This window comes from Macrotis lagotis, chromosome X, assembly GCF_037893015.1.
Source record: "Macrotis lagotis isolate mMagLag1 chromosome X, bilby.v1.9.chrom.fasta, whole genome shotgun sequence".
Taxonomy (NCBI): domain Eukaryota; kingdom Metazoa; phylum Chordata; class Mammalia; order Peramelemorphia; family Peramelidae; genus Macrotis; species Macrotis lagotis.
Window position 1 is genome coordinate 135,809,867 of NC_133666.1, and position 17,206 is coordinate 135,827,072.

A 17,206-nucleotide genomic window follows, 5' to 3' on the forward strand; every position below is an offset into this window, starting at 1 on the left:
TATGAAACTCTCAAGCAACTTTTAGTTTGTTTGTTTTTGTAAGTCAATGTAATTAAATGACTTACCCAGGGTCACACAGTTAGGTAATTATTATTAAGTGTCTGAGGCTAGATTTCAATTCAGGTCCTCCTGACTTCAGGGCAGGTACCTATTCACTGCACCACCTAGCTACACCCCATGCAGCAATTCTTAAAACCTTTTTTTCCTCTCCTCAAATAATGATAACTAACATATTCTCATCCCTCTTTAGCAGATCATGTCTTTCATATTAAGAAAATCCAAACTGCCTGTCATGAGGCCCCAGCTTTTCAAGAACCATTCTCCATCAGTTATTAGTCCTTTCATTTACTCAAAATAATTTGTATTCCCTTTTCTGTGTACCTGATGTTTCACTGTAATATAATATAAGCTTCTGGAGGATAAGGACACCCCCCTTTTTTGTTTGCAAACACCAGGCAAGAAGGTGGTATGTAGAAGAATGCCAAGTCTGCACTGAGGAAGACCTGAATCCAAATTCAGCCTCACAAACTTATTAGCTTTGTGATCTTGGACTATATTTGCCTGTTTGCCTCAGTTTCCTCATCTGAAAAAATTAGTTGGAGAAGGAAACTGCACACCACTCCAGTATCTTTTGCAAGAAAACATAAAAAAGGGAAAAAAAAGAAGAGTCAGATAAGAATGAAACAACTAATCAGCAATAACAGGCACCTACAAAATGTCGATTGCACTAAAATCAAGACTCATGGTATAAAATCTAACCTACCATGATGGAGTCTGTATTTCACTTATGCTATGGCAGTATTTACTCAGACTTTGTATAGCAGAAAGGACAAAGTAAAAGACAAATGTAAGGACACTAGAGAGTTTTGAAATGTGAATATTCCTCCATATTCAAACCAACTTAAAAAATTTTTTTAAGCTGCTTTCTCTCATTGGAAATAATTATCACCTATAATAACCTCCAAGCATATTCTTCTTTCAATGCCCCAAAGAGCATTGGCCAAACAGTCAGACACATTTGATACCAATTAGAAACATGATTTTTGCCCTAGGATACAAATTAGATCAGCAAATCTCCAAACTACAGTTGAGAATTAAGAGGCAAAAATTAGTGCAAACCACACTCCAATTTTCTTTGAAGTAAAAATATCATCTAAAATTCAACAATTTAATAAAGAAAATCCCAAACTGTTCAAATGAAGTGTAAAAACGAATGTAATAGTTTGCTCATTTGAATTACTCTCCATCCATAAGAGACTGCAGGCATGCAGTTCATCCTCACCCTAAATCTTAGTAATATATAAAGCAAGTTACACATTGTGCTTTACATGTTTAATTTCAATCACTTAGATGAAAAGTGACAGCTAGTTATTTCAGCAGGCCATTCTAATACTGACATTCAGGAGTTTGCCATTTCAATAAGTCATTTAATAATGAACCATAAAGTACAATTACATATTTTTTTAAGCCAAACTACATACTACATTACCAGGAAAGATACACACACACATACATATACATACAAAATGCTTTTCAGAAAAGAATTCAGGAAATGCTTTGTAGGATGCCTGAAATAACCACCCTATAAATTCATTATAACAATCAGTTATTCAATATTCATTGAAAACAAATCAATATGTTAGCCCTATTGAGAATGCAAAGTATAGGGGTGGCTACATGGCACAGTGGATAGAGCACTGGCCTGGAGTCAGGAGTACCTGAGTTCAAATTTGGCCTCAGACACTTAATAATTACCTAGCTGTGTGGCCTTGGGCAAGCCACTTAACCCCATTTGCCTTGCAAAAACCTAAAACAAAAAACAAAAAAGAATGCAAAGTATAGTTAAAATTCTTAAAGTATTTACTTTGATGGAATACTATTGTTCTATATAAACCATAAATGGTCAGACTCTAGAGATCCATAGAATGGCTTATGGGATCTGAAGCTGAGTGAAGGGTGTAAAACCAAAAGAACAACATACACATCAACAACAACATTATGAGATGAACAATTTAATGGAAGCAAGTCCTCTCAGGAGTCCTGAGAGCTAGGACAACTGTATTAGACTGGCTATGAACTATATTATTCCCATCCAGAGGAAGAAAATCAAAACAAAACAAAACAGAAAAAAAAAAAAAAACCTTCTGAATCTGATGAACACTTTCAATCCCTGCTCTCAGGGACTTCAGCCTCATGGAAGAGAAAAATGCCATTAACTATATACAAATGATATATACTGAGATAAATTGAGGATAATCTCAGGAAGAAATCAATCAGATGAAGGAAGACTTGGAAATGTTCTTGCAGAAGGGGATACTTATCTGGTAGACTGGGACCCAGGAAGCAAAGATGAAGGAAAGAGTTCTAAGTTTGGAAGAAAGCCATGAAAAGTATGGTGAGGAGATAGAAAAGTTTGTGGGCGAAAGAGAGTAAGATGTAAGGAGGTAAGAAAATATAAGAAGAAACTAAACTATGGTGGTCAGCCAAAGAGAAAATTGAATATTTGACCCTGGAGTTAAGAGGAACAGGTGGTGTTTGACATAGTCAGATACACCTAAGGAGAATGCATCGGAAAGGGGAGAAACATGAGGTAAGGAGATGAACCAGAAGGCCATTTCAGCAGTCTAGGCAGTGTGTAACATGAACAAGGCACTAGGATGGTACAAATGTCAGAGGAGAGAAAGATGATTATACAAGAAATGTTACAAAGGTAGAAATGATAATGTTTGACAAAAGTTTGGATAATAAAAGGCAGAACAAAAAGAGCTGGCAACAAACTGGATCCTGGAGGGTCAAGAGGAATGAGAAATTGAGAATGCCTAGACTATGAGCCCTGAGTGATTGGGAGGACAGTAGTATCAACAACAATAACAGGGAAGTAAGAAAGTCATGAATTTGGAGAAAGACAATGGACCCTATTTCAGACAGATTAAATTAAAAATATCTGTGGGACAATATGATAATATAGGGGAGAAAAAAGGCTAGAGCTGGTCAAATAAATAATAACGATGATGATGATGATGATGATGATGATACAACAACAGCTAGTGTTTATAAAGCCCCTATGCGCCAGATAATAAGTGTTTACAAACATTATCTCATACTCTGTGGGGTTGGTGAGGTTTTTATTTCCATTTCACAGTTGAAACAGGGGTGAGGGATTTGCCTAGGGTCATACACTTATGAAATGTCTAGTCTAAATTTGAACTTGTGGCTTCTTAATGTAAAGATGTGAAGATCATCTGCACAGAGTTGATAAATGAAATCCGAGGAAGTCAAATGAAAGAATATGGAGGGAGCACAGGAAAGGGGCCAAGAAAGTCGCACAGTTGACAGGGACAACTTAGAAGAAGATCCCAAGAAAAACTAAGGCCAGAAAAAGACCTTAATTTAGAAAACCAAAGGTCACCCTCTGCATCACAGGCCATTGTCAGTTGTCTTGACTTTGGTCCTGACACTGAACTTCAACAATTCTGGAAGAGCTCTGCTTATTTAAATCTAATTTATGAGCAAGGTTTAATATCACCTGTGAGATGTCACTGCCCTCATCAACAAGAAGCAACAAGAGAGACAAAGAAGGGACGGTAAAAGATGTAGAAAGAGAAGAGACACCAATGTTATCAAAAACTAAAGAGAAGAAAGCAACAAGAGGAGCATGATGGGCAGTATCAAAGGCTCTAGAGAAATCAAGAGGAGGATTGAAAAAAGGCAATGTGACAATTTTTGGAGATTTGACAATTAGGAGATTATTTGTAACTTTCAATAAAATAAATTCAATTGAATAATATGATCAGAAATCACAGTGCAGAGTTATGAAGGGAAGAAATAAAATGGCCTTAATTTTAATCTTCCTATATTTCACCTTCCTCATATTTGGAGAATGGGAAATGAATAAGCATTTCTATAGTGCCCACTATATTCCAGACTGTATGCTAAGCATTTTTTTACAGATATTATCATATATGATCCACACGACAACCCCTACATTGGGAGTATCACTATCCCCATTTTATCATTGAGGAAATTGAGGCTGAGAGAACATAAGTGACTCACTCAGGGCCACACAATTACTAAGTGTTTAAGACAAGATTTGAATACATCATCCAAATTTCAGGCCTAATGCTCTATTTACTGTACCCTCAGCAGCCTCTAAATAGTTAAATGATGAAATCAGAATAGATGACATCTAAGATTCCTCCCAGGATTAAAGACGTGATCCTGAAATGAAAACTAAGGTTCACTTTCCAGTTCTAAACATTATAAAACTACACTATAATCCATTCTCAGGATTCAATCTTATTTAAACACTTTTGAACTTGGACTATGAAAAGATGAAACTTACTAAAATAAAAACTTCTCAGATGACACCATCTACTCTTCACTCAGAAATATACAAAATATTCATAATGAACTTGGCCCCACATAACATAACTCTTTTTAACCCACAAAACCTGAATCTTCCACACTTAGAACTGTGCTAAGTTTAATAACAAATAACTCAAATTACTACTTCTGCTTCTGTCCTGCCTCAAGGAGATGCCTAAGGAGCAAAAAGTAAAGCACTAATCTTTCCCTTGAGCAGACTCAGGGGGCTAAGAAGCTTACAGTTATAGTCTGTCTAATAGAGACTCAGGGTCCCATTTTATTATTCTTACTATACACTACATTTTGACTTCTAAAAATCCAAAGCACAGGAGAGTAGATGACAACATTGAAGACATTTGTCTTAGACTGGAGATTCCTATCATCTGAGATACTGAGAGATCAGAAAAGCTTTCAAAGTGGAAAGAGGTGGACTCATGTCAAAAGGCTAGTACTTGGGGGCTGCTAGGTTAAGCAGTAGATAGAGCACCAGCCCTAGAGTCAGGAGTACCTGAATTCAAATTTAGCCTCAGATTATCTAGCTGTGTGACCTTGGCCAAGCCACTTAACTACATTTGTCTTACAAAAACATAAAGAAAAAAAGTCTAGTACTTCCATATTCTAGCAAAAAAAAAAAAAAAAGTACTTTTAACCATACTATAGTTGGGACAGAATGAAAAGAACATTAGAATCATAAGACCTGTCAGATCAAAGAACTAAAGTACTGAAGAACCACAGTAAGAATAAGACACAATTTAGCAGTCACCATGTAAAAGGAGCAGAGAGCTTGGAATAATATTCCAGAAAGGTAAGAACATGAGTTTATGGTCAAGATTATCTACCCAGAAAAATTCACAATAATCTGATAATGGGGGGGGGGGGGGGAGCAGAGGAGAGAGGGCATGCATGGCTACAGAAAAGGATCTTTAACGAAATAAAGAACTTTTTTTCTCTTTGCTATATTTTATTTTATTTTTAAGTTTTTCCTCCAGCTACAAGCAAAACCAAGTTTCAACATTTACTTCCAAAACCCTGAGTTCTAAATTCTTTTCTTTCCTCCCATTCCATTCCCCCAAGCTACCCAGTGTAGGTTAAAAATGTGTAGACATGAAAAACATTACTACAATGATCATATTGTAAAAGTAAACACATAACACCCCACGCCACCCCCACCCTCACCCCCCACCATAAAGAAAGAGAAACCTCAAGAAAATTTTTTTTAAAAGTGCACTTCAGAGGGTGTCTAGGTCGCGCAGTGGATAGAGCACCGTCCCTGGAGTCAGGACAACCTGAATTCAAACCCGGCCTCAGACACTTAATAATTACCTAGCTGTGTGACCTTGGGCAAGCCACTTAACCCCATTTGCCTTCCAAAAACCTTAAAAAAAAAGTGCGCTTGAATTTATTATATCAGATGCCATCAGTTCTGTCGTTGGGATAGCTTTCTTTACCATAAGTCCACCATAAAAAAAGTGTTTCAATATTTTTTTCCCACAGCTGCTATTGCTAGCTGTATTTCCATCCATCCTATCTCCCCCATGGAAGGTAGAAGGAGAGCACAAAAGAGAGCTGAATTTGAAGATATAATATATTATAAAAATAAGAGAAAGGAGAGGTGGAATAGGTTAAGATATTTTGTATGATAAGATTTTTTTTTATTGCAATGAGCTATTGCAATGATATAGAAGGGGGGAAGGCAAGGCAGAATGAGGGAACCTTCACTCTCATCAGAGGTGACTCGGAGAGGAAACAGCATATATACTCAATGGGGTATAGACATCTGGAGTAAAAAGGAGAGAAGGGGGGAAAGGGGGAAGGGAGGGATGTGGGTGATGGAGGAGAGGGTGGATCATGGGGGAGAGTGGTCAGATATAACATTTTCTTTTTTACTTCTTGCAAGGGGCTGGGATTAGGTGGCCTATCTGGGACCACAGGGCCGGGTGGCTGCTGGGCCTTAGGGGTGGCATGTGGGCTCGGGACCTCTTGGTCCCAGGGTCCATGATTAGTCCACTGTGCCACTCAGCTACCCTACAGCACGTTTAAGAAGAGGGACAGAGTGAAAGGAAAGAGAAAATATAGTATACAGTAGTGGGGAGGTATGGATGGAGGGAGTTGCAATCAGCAATGGCAATGGTGGAAAAATATGGAAGTAGCTTTTGTGATAGACTTATCATAAAGAATGTGATCCACCTGAGACATCTGGTGGTGTTGGAACCCAAACTGAAGCATATTTTTTCTCTTTCCTTTACTTTATTTCTCATGAGAATCTATATTTTTTGGTGGAGGGGGTATTATATTTACTCTTAAACAATAATATTTTAGTAATGTATAAAAGAAATATCATTTATATAAAAATAAATATTAACTAATTAATTAGTTGTTTTTAAAAATGTGTCCTAGGTATTACATGTTGTTTTACCTTGTTTATATGTTGTTCTCAAGTAGGGTGAAGGGAGATGGGAGTAGGATAAAGAAAATATGAAATTTTGCTGATTGAAAAAAATAAAATATAATAATTTCCTTGGTGGGAGAACTAAACAGTGGTGTAAAGAAATTAATTTTAGATCAGTACATCACTGCAAATACAATGCCACATGAAGCTTTTATATTTGCTTTAGGAAAAAATACTTCAAATCACTACTGTCTTTTAAAATGCAAATTAAAGCTCTTCTGAGATTTCACCTCACACCCATCAGACTAGTAAAACTGACAATAAAGAAAAATGACAAATGTTAGAGGAACTGTGGAAAAAAACAAGTCCATTGATAGTGTTAGTGGAGTTATAAATTGGTCCACGCTTTTGAGAAAAAAAGCTTGCAACAGTGCACCAAAAGTTATTAATTTTGCAAACTATTACTGTGTTAAAGAAAAACCACCATTGGCCTGTAAGCCAAAGAGATCAAAAAAAGAATGAAAAAAATCACATATGTACGAAAATATTTATAAGACTTTTGGGGGGGTAATAGCAAGGGCCTAGAAATAAGAAGGGTTTAATACAATAATTGGGGAATGAATAAACAAAGTATGGTATATAAATGTAATAAAATACAATTGTGCCATAAGAAATAATAAAAGAAACTGCTACAAGAGAAATGTGGGGAGACTAGTCAGAACCAATAAAATGTGAAGGAAGACAATAAGACCTTAAGGAAAACATTTTTTAGGAACAATTTTGAAAAAGAGAAAAACTCGGGCGGCTAGGTGGCATAGTGGATAAAGCACTGGCCTTGGAGTCAGGAGTACCTGGGTTCAAATCCGGTCTCAGACACTTAATAATTACCTAGCTGACCCCATTTGCCTTGCAAAAAACTAAAAAAAAAAAAAAAAGAGAGAGAGAGAGAGAGCAAGAGAGAGAGAGAGAGAGAGAGAGAGAGAGAGAGAGAGAGAAGAACTCTAATCAATGAAATTATTCCAAAGTAATCATTTTTGGACATGGTCAATAAGGGAATTTGTTTTTATTAACTATTCATATTAATAAGAATAATTTGCATTAAATTATTTTGGGGTAAAGAAAATTTTTGCTAATAAAAAAATAAAATTTTTAAAAAAGAAAATACAGATATGATTATGTAGCAATAAAGATTTTAGAAAATGAAAACTAAAATATTTAAAATAAAATAAGGTAAATAAGGAATAGATTCAAATTGGTAAGAAGATGAACCATCTCAATAGACTAAAGGTCGGAGATATAAAAAAGGAGATACAAATTATGAATAACTCATGAAAAACTTAGAGCCATGCAATAACAAGAGACACTAATTAAAATAACATTGAATCCTCATCTATTAGCAAAGGTATTCATAATGTGTATCTCCTATTCTGATTCTGGAAATGCAAATGGATCCAGTGTTTTTGGAGAGTAATTTGGCTATAAACAATATGGACTATAATACTGAAGAAACCTTTTGATACAATGTTTTCACTATTAATGACTACATTGAAAAATGTCTTAGTTTTATAGAAGGCAAAAGACTTGTTTGAACAAAAATATTTATTGTTGCTTTATTTTAATAACCGGAAAAATTGTAAACAAAGCTAAGTGTTTAATAATTTAAGAATGGTGGAATTAGTTGTGATACTAACATGATAATTTAAAAATTCTGTACCATTAAAATAAAAATGATTACTATACAGAAACATGAAATCATAAAAACAAACTCAAAACAAAACAAAGGTCAAAATTATATAAAAATTTAATCTTATATAGACAAAATATTTACATATACGTTGTTCTAAGTACACTATTTCTCAAATATATGCTCATTAAAATTAACAAATTAACAATAATTTTAAAAAATTCTACTACAGAAATTTCTTTCTAACACTTAACCCCATTTTCCTTGCAAAAAAAAAAAAAAAGAACCCTTTCTTATAGATCCTTCCAACTCCAACCTCTTTCTCTTCTAATATAGTCAACTTTCTTCTGCCAGATTAAGGTTCCTAAATGGATACCTCTCATGACATCACTCTCCTGATTAAATATGCTCAATATTCGTATTAACCTAAAACATAAAGTTCAAAAGACTTACCCTAAAATACTCAAACCTTTCACCACTTGACATTATACTATTCTGAAAGTCAAAGTAGACAACTCTCAGTCTCTGAAAGACTTCCCACCCTTTCCAACCAACCTGCATTTTGCTTAGGTAATTCCCTATTTCAAGCATATCATTAGAGGCCCATCCTCCCCAACCACAGCCAAAGAAATTCTACTATATTTCAAGAGCCAGATCAAATACCAAATCCATGAAGTTTTCCCTAATCCCCCCAAAGTTGACAATCTTTTCTTTCTAAGACCTCTCATCCTAAATCATCTGGACCTGTCAAGCTCAATTCTGTGTGTGGATATGGATATAGATATGGACATGGATATGGAAGTAGATGTAGATATAGATATAGATGGTATACATATAGATATAGATATAATTCTACACATATTTACATGAGTGTTTACATGTAAATGTATCTATATACATATACATGAATAGGCACTTATACATACAATACTCAGAATATAATAGGGGGCTAATACATGATTATGAAACAATCAAATAAGATTTCAGAGCTAACTCTATGATCCTATAATTAACCCATGAAAATTAAAAATTAAAAAATCATTTGTCCAATAAATGAAGAAATATCAATTAGGTTTCATTTAATTCCATTTATATTTTCTAATAGTCTTTCAGCTTTCAAAAAATATGCCTCCACTTTCTAGAAATGAAAATTCTTAATATAATTTTATACTTTTAAATTATAAATGATAGTTTTCTATATAACTTGTAGAATAACTTTAAAGGAAGCTGCCTAAAAGGAATTTCAAACATATATTGAGCAGATCAGCAAGAAAATCTTTTTGGTATACTAATCAAGCTTTTTAAAGTGCCCACAAATTCACTCAAGCAATTTTGAAGAAAATTTTATCACTTAAAAGAGACCATTTCATCTGGAGTGGTCTCAGAAGCACAACAAAATCAAGTAAATTTATCCACAAGCATAATTATTAATCCAATCAGGATTACAATACAAATTTTCTTGCTCTATCAGCCACAAAATCATTGGGCATAATCATCAAAATCAATGCATCATTCAAAGCTAATATTCAATAGCCTGTTCAAAAATGTTTAGATTTGCATGTTGTATCTGAGTCAAAGAACTTAAATCACTTGGGTAGAGAGTGATCAGGGAAGTCTGATCAATATAAACAATTTTCCAATAATTTGATGATATTCCAAGGTATGGATAACTGTTTGAGGCACCAGCTCCCAAGATATATGTGCCTCTTGTGGCTAAAGGGGCTGAGCTTCATTCAGAGATTGCCTCCAGATGATTGTGAATCAATCACCCATCCCATGCTTTATAAAAGAGAGTTGTGAAGTCAGTTTGGCTCTTCCCAATTGTTCTTAATCCAGGGGACATGAGATGCCAGCAATATCCAGGTCTAAACTAATGAAGCTCTTACTGTAATCTACTATACTAAGGAATAGGTCTCTTCATCTAACATAAATGATTCTACAATCAATATTTTTGAGTAAATACAATCCACTCCCGAGTTCATATATACCATTCCTGAACTCCTGTAGAGGTTTGTGGGGAAAATTACATTCTTGTTTTTGAGAGCCAAAAATAGTTATTTTTATTTCCTACCAACTCTATTTTTAGTGCTATTTTATTTTATTTTATTTTATTTCATTAACTATTACTTGGATTGAATAATCAGTAATGCTAAATCAGCAGGTGACAGAACACTAAAAAATGTTCCCTTAATTATTTGACATTCACAGAAAGTACATACAAATTAGTACTTGCGTTCAACAAAACTTAAAAATAGCTTACTCCTTCAAATGACGGCAATGCACAGGATTGTGGTTTATATTCATTATACTAAATCTGCAGGGGTTTTTTTTGTTAATTTCCTATTCATAAAATATTTCCCAATGAAAAAAATCAAATATCTTGTACTGTTTTGGGACAGCGATTAAAGCCCAACAGATGACTATTAGATCAGATCAAATCCACTGTAAGTTTAAATAACCCATCCATAAATTAAGGTGGGAACTTCTGAACAAGAAACCCTCTTAAAGATTCCTATATTCGAGGTGGCTAGGTGGGGCAGTGGATAGAACACCAGCCCTGGAGTCAGGCCTACCTGGGTTCAAATCTGGGCTCAGACACTTAATAATTACCTAGCTGTGTGGCCTTGGGCAAGCCACTTAAACTCATTTGCCTTGCCAAAAAAAAAAAAAAAAGATTCCTATAATCACTTGCACACATAATTTATTACTAAGAAAAATAGTAATAGCTAATATTTATATAGTACTTTAGGTCTTGAAAAGGGCTTTATGGCTACTATCTCATTTTATCCTTAAAATAATCTACCAGTAGATGCTATTATAAAACCCCTTTTAGAAATAAGGAAACTAAAGCAAACAGAGCTTAAGTGGTCTCACACAACTCTACTCTCCTGAAATTTTTGGAAACTTTTCTGTGTCAAGTATAAGTACAAAAAAAAAACCTCTCATTTTGCAAGAGTTTTCTTTATCCAAACAAAAGAAAATAATCGGGTGAAATTCATCAAGTTTTTCATTTCTTTAGTCATGTTCCTGAGAATACAGAAAGTGCTTCATTCCATTTAACCTAGTCTTGATAGTACAAGTAAGATAATTACAAGTCAAAAAAGGTTAGAAGATCTCAAAGTGGAAAACTGTTAATACTGAATGTAATCATGATATTGTTAATCCATAGCTCTAACTGTAGCTTTCCAGAACCTCTCTCAGAGTTAGAAAAAGCAATAGGAAGATAAATAAAAAGGAAACTATAGAACTAAATGAACAGCTAGATAATTTAGAACTGAATGAAACCATTTCTCTGTGTCATATAGAATCTGTCAATATATTAGAGCACAAAGAATTTTCAAAATTAATATAAAAACCATAAATACAAAGTACATCCTTCACAAAATACAATGCAATAAAAAATAGTAGTCAATTTTAGAAGAACAAGAAAAGAAACAGATATAAATGAAGATAAAAAGAAAAATCCTGAACAATGAGTGAATCACAGGAAAAAAAAGAAAGAAAAAGAAAATAAAACAGTATGATAATATTCCAAATTTTCTAGGAAAATTTAAAGCAGTTCACAGAAGAAAAAGTATAATCCTAAAAAAGATGAATTAACACAAAAGAATTATTGAATTAAATATGCAGTTTTAAAGATTAGAAGGATACAAAAACACAAATAATAATTGAATACCTAAGAAAAAATCATAGAAAGAAATTGGAAATCAAAAATGCTAGAAAAATAAATGATCATCAAAACTAAAAACTGGTTCTTGGAAAAATGTAACAAAAAATTATAAACTTTTAGAAAATCTAATTTTATAATGAAGTAAATATCAAAACCTACAATAGTGTTATATAGCAAGAAAAGTTTCTGAAATAAATAATTATCTAGGAAAATATAAAAAAAACCAAGTTATTGAAGAATGTCAATCCAGTCTTAGAGAAGAAAATGAACTACCTGTAAAGGAATTACTAACAGGAAGAAGAAAAAAAGATATTTGCAGGATAATTCAATCAAATGTGTTTCACAATACATAACATTATTCTTAAAAACTGGGAAGCAACACACTTTGTAACAAAGCAATGGAAAAAAAATCTGGCTTTACTACTTAAACACTGGAAGAATTAAAAAACTAATTGAGCTAAAGACCAAGAACACTGATGACTTTAAATACCAAAATTGTTAAATAAAATACTGGCAAAAAAATTACAAAATTTATCTTTAAAAAAAATCATTATCCTCCAGTGGATAGAGCACTGGCCTTGGAGTCAGGAGTACCTGAGTTCAAATCCGGCCTCAGACACTTAATATTTACCTAGCTGTGTGGCCTTGGGCAAGCCAGTTAACCCCACTGCCTTGAAAAATCTAAAAAAAAAAAAAGGCATTATCCTCAAATAGAATTTATATCATTTATGAAAGAATGATCACCATCAAGAAAATAACGAAAATTAAAATACTCAAAAGTATATGATTATATCAAAAGATTTAGGAAAAAACCTTTAACCAAGTGAATTCATTTATAATTAAAAAACTATCAAGTATAGGCAGAGAGGAACTATTTTAATACAATAAAATGTGTGTGTCTACAACTAAAACTTTATATTAAATCATTTAATAATAGAAAGTTTCCTAGTAAACTCACAAGCAAGGATGTCCCTTTTCGTCATTGTTACTTGATATTGCTATAGGAAATGCTAGCAATAAGGGGAAGAGAATCCTAAACACAAATGGAGGAAAAGAAATTATACTGCTGATGATATGACAAGGGAGTTTAATAATAATAAAAAATAGCTGATAACATTTATATAGTGCTTCCTATGTGCCAGGAATTCTGATAAGTGCTTTAAAATTAAAATCCTAGGGAGTCAGAAGATAAAATTTAGACATTTAACAGCTTCAATAAGTAACAAAACTTACAAAATAAATGCAGAAAAATCAACAGTATTTTATATAGGATTTGCAATATACAAGAAGGAATAGTGGGCAAGGGAGATTCCATTAAAAAAAATTACAAAATGTATAAAACAAAAATAATGGAGAGTAAATACATCAAAACATAATCCATACCTTAAAAGAAATAATTGACTGAAGAAACAAAGAATAATCTAAATAACTGGAGAAATCATCAGTACCCATAGATAAGTCAAGATAATATAAGTAAAAAAGACAGCAAACGAAACTAATTTACAGACCTAGTGTGATGTCATCAAAACAGCCAAAGCAATACAAAAGACCACAAGAAAGGGGAAAAGCATTTTCAGACCTCAGGTTATATCCTAGTTGTCATCAACAGTATTTGGTGCTTATTAAAAAAATAAGAAAATTGCTCATTGCATTCAATTAGAGAAGGAAGAATAAGAACTGAACTAAATAATCACATATTTGGTGAACCCCAAAATGGAAATTACTGAGAAAGAATTCCCTATTTGACAAGGATTGCTAGGGGGAAATGGAAAGCAGTATCTGAGAAAATGGGTTTAGATAAACATCTTAGAGCTTTTTCACAAGAAATACAAAAAAGGAGATGTGATCTGAATATTAAAGATCATACCAATAAAAAAGAGAAGATAGGGCGGCTAGGTGGCATAGTGGATAAAGCACCAGCCTTGGAGTCAGGAGTACCTGGGTTCAAATTCGGTTTCAGACACTTAATAATTACCTAGCTGTGTGGCCTTGGGCAGCCACTTAACACCATTTGCCTTGCAAAAACCTAACCAAAAGAGAGAGAGAGAGAGAGAGAGAGAGAGAGAGAGAGACAGAGACAGAGAGAGAAGATAAGCAGATCCTCTACCTCTCAAAATTGTGGGTAGGGTTAAATTCTTAACCACAGTTTAAAGGTGATTGTAAAGGATATAGCAGATAATTCTGATTATACAAAATCAAAAATCTTTTACAAAAAAAAATGCTACTTTTTCCAGTAGTGTCACCCTGGGAAAAAAAACTTTGTAGCAGATACCCCAAAACAACTATATATCTAAGCTAGAAAAACAACAGAAATGTACTAGCATAAAATTCAATTCCTAACAAAGAAGTGGTCAAAGAAAATTAACAAACCACCCTCAAAACATGAATTTACAAACAATTAAAAAGCAGCAGTAAAAAATATCAACTGTCAATACTGAAGGAAGTATAGAAAGACAAGAACCACTAATGCATCATGGGAGGAACTGTGAATTTATTCAAACATTCTGGAAAGTAGAATTATGCAAACAAAATGAATGAAATGTCATAAACTCTGACCTACAGAATCTAACACTAGGGATATATTCCAAGGAAGCTAATGATAAAAAGGGCCCATACATCATAAAATTTATAGCAATACTTTTTGTAGTAGCAAAGAACTAGAAACAAAAGTTATTCCTCAATTCAGGAATGGTTAATAAAAATTATAATAAATGAATATAATTACATTATTAGTGTACATATATAAGAAATAATGACTGTAACAAAAATAAGAAAAATGGAAAGATTTATGTGAACTGATACAAGGTAAAGAGAATCAGGAAAAAATATACATAACTATAAAAATATATATGGAAAGAACAACCACAAAAAAATCAAATCCTAATGATATAATATTAAAATAAATAAGCATGGTCACAAAGACAAGATAGGTCAGAAGAGAGCTTTCCCTACTTCCTTGCAGAAATGAGGGGGGGTCTCTGGGTGTGAAACATAGCAAATAAGATCCTATTTCCCTATGTCAGTTATTTTTAACTTTATTCTCCATCTCTCCTTTGATTCTTTTTTTTTATTCATTTCATTTATTTAAGGCAATAGGGTTAAGTGAGTTGTTAAAGTTCACACGGCTAGGCAATTAGTAAGTATCTGAGGCCGGATTTGAACTCAAGTCCTCCTGACTCCAAAGCCAGTGTCACCCTAGCTTCCCCCTTTCCTTTGATTTATTATTAAAGGAATGGCTCATTATGAAGGGGCTGGAAGAAGGATAACATTAAAAAATGTATGTTGTGAAAAGAAAAGATATGAAATAATATTTAAAATAAAGAGAAAAATAAATACAAAGCAGATAAACATTAGGAGGCAAGGCAATACCAATTGACATTAAGTAAAGAGGACAGTATGGAGGCCTTATGTGGAAGGGGGTACTTCTGCTATTTAAAGGAAAAGAGATTCTATGAGCAGGCAGCCTCAATAAGCACTGAACTAGATGGTTCAATAGACAGAGTGCAGAATCTGGAATTAGAAGATCTCAAATCAAATTGGACCTCAGATAACTCACTGGCTATGTCACTGAAATAAACTGAGTAGTGGTGAGTGTCTGAAGAAATATGGTAATTCTGTGATAGGGAGAAAGGGTCAGATGTGGAAGGTGATTTTATATGTAGAGTGAGAGAGGTGGAAGAAAAGAAAATAAGGCTGACAGCACAATTCTGGAAGACTAGAATAAAGGTGAAGCCCTAAACAACAATAAGAAAGATCAGAAGAGGGGAATGAGGGAAAAAGTAAAAAGAGTTTCATTCTGGACCTGGATCTCTAAATTTCATAGGTTTGAGATCCCTCTGGAACTTCCAAGAAGAAATATCCAACAAGCACTGAGTGATGAGAATGAAGCTCAGAGGAGAATCTGGAGTTAGAAATATAGTGCTGAGTCATCCAAATAGAGATAATAATTAAAAACCATGGGAAATGATGGTATCATCAAAAAAGAGACTGTGGAAAGAGAAAAATCCGTAAAAGATTACACTCACAGTTTGGGGCCATAATATGGAAAATGAACTGACAATGGGGACTGGGAAAGAATAGCTAGATGGGTAGGCTGAGTACTAGGAGAGAATAGTGTCAACTGCAAAAGAGAAATTAAGAAGGATAAAGACTGAGAAAAGGTCATAAGACAGTAGGTTATCTTCTATTTGTATATCAACAGCTGACAAAGTGCCTTACATAAATTAGCACTGTAAGAAATTGAAATTTCATTTCCTTTACTAACTCTAATCCCAAACTCTATATGACTCAGAAATGGATATATCATGAGTTCCTGTGGACAAAAAGAAATTTATCATTTCTCATAATGAGCCTCTCTATGAACTTAACTAGACCAGCCCTCAAATAAAATAAAATTTTTTAAAATACATGTCATTATGGAGTCCAAAGTCAAGTTTTCCACCTTGATAGGACCTACAAAAGCTTATATTTTACTCCCAGGGCTTTTGCCATCGAGTTCATGACAAAATATGAATAGGACTTTACTAAAAGGCTCTGCATATTCAAAATTTGAATAAATGTTTTTTGATTGGAGCTAAAAATTATTATGGAATATTTTGACATTAAAAAGTAAATTTGTGGGGCGGTGAGGTGGTGTAGTGGATAAAGCACTGGCCTTGGAGTCAGGAGTACCTGGGTTCAAATCTGGTCTCAAATCCGGTCTCAGACACTTAATTAATTACCTAGCTGTGTGGCCTTGGGCAAGCCACTTAACCCCATTGCCTTGAAAAATCGAAAAACAAAAAAATAAGGCTTTTCCCTGTCTGTGGAAAACCCACTCTCTCCTGTTCCCCTTTAGTTGTTAAATTTCTATACATCTTTTCAAACATAACTAAAATGTTATATTCTTCATGAAACTCTGAACTGCATCCCAGTCCTCTGCTTAGTATCAGCCCTGTCCCTCAGACCTCACAGATCATTAATTTCCTAATTATGCAATGTCATATAATACTCCAAATTTTATATACATAGTAAACTATAAGCTCCATGAGGGCAGAAAAAAAATTCCATCTCAATTTATCACTCCAAACATCTATCACAATGCTCTATATACAGCAAG

General features: G+C 33.8%; 1 protein-coding gene across 1 annotated transcript in view; it reads right to left on the reverse strand.

Annotated features, from left to right (window-relative positions):
• MAD1L1 (mitotic arrest deficient 1 like 1) overlaps nucleotides 1-17,206 on the reverse strand; it is an 894,370-nt gene that overhangs the window by 757,074 nt on the left and 120,090 nt on the right. The window lies entirely within an intron of this gene.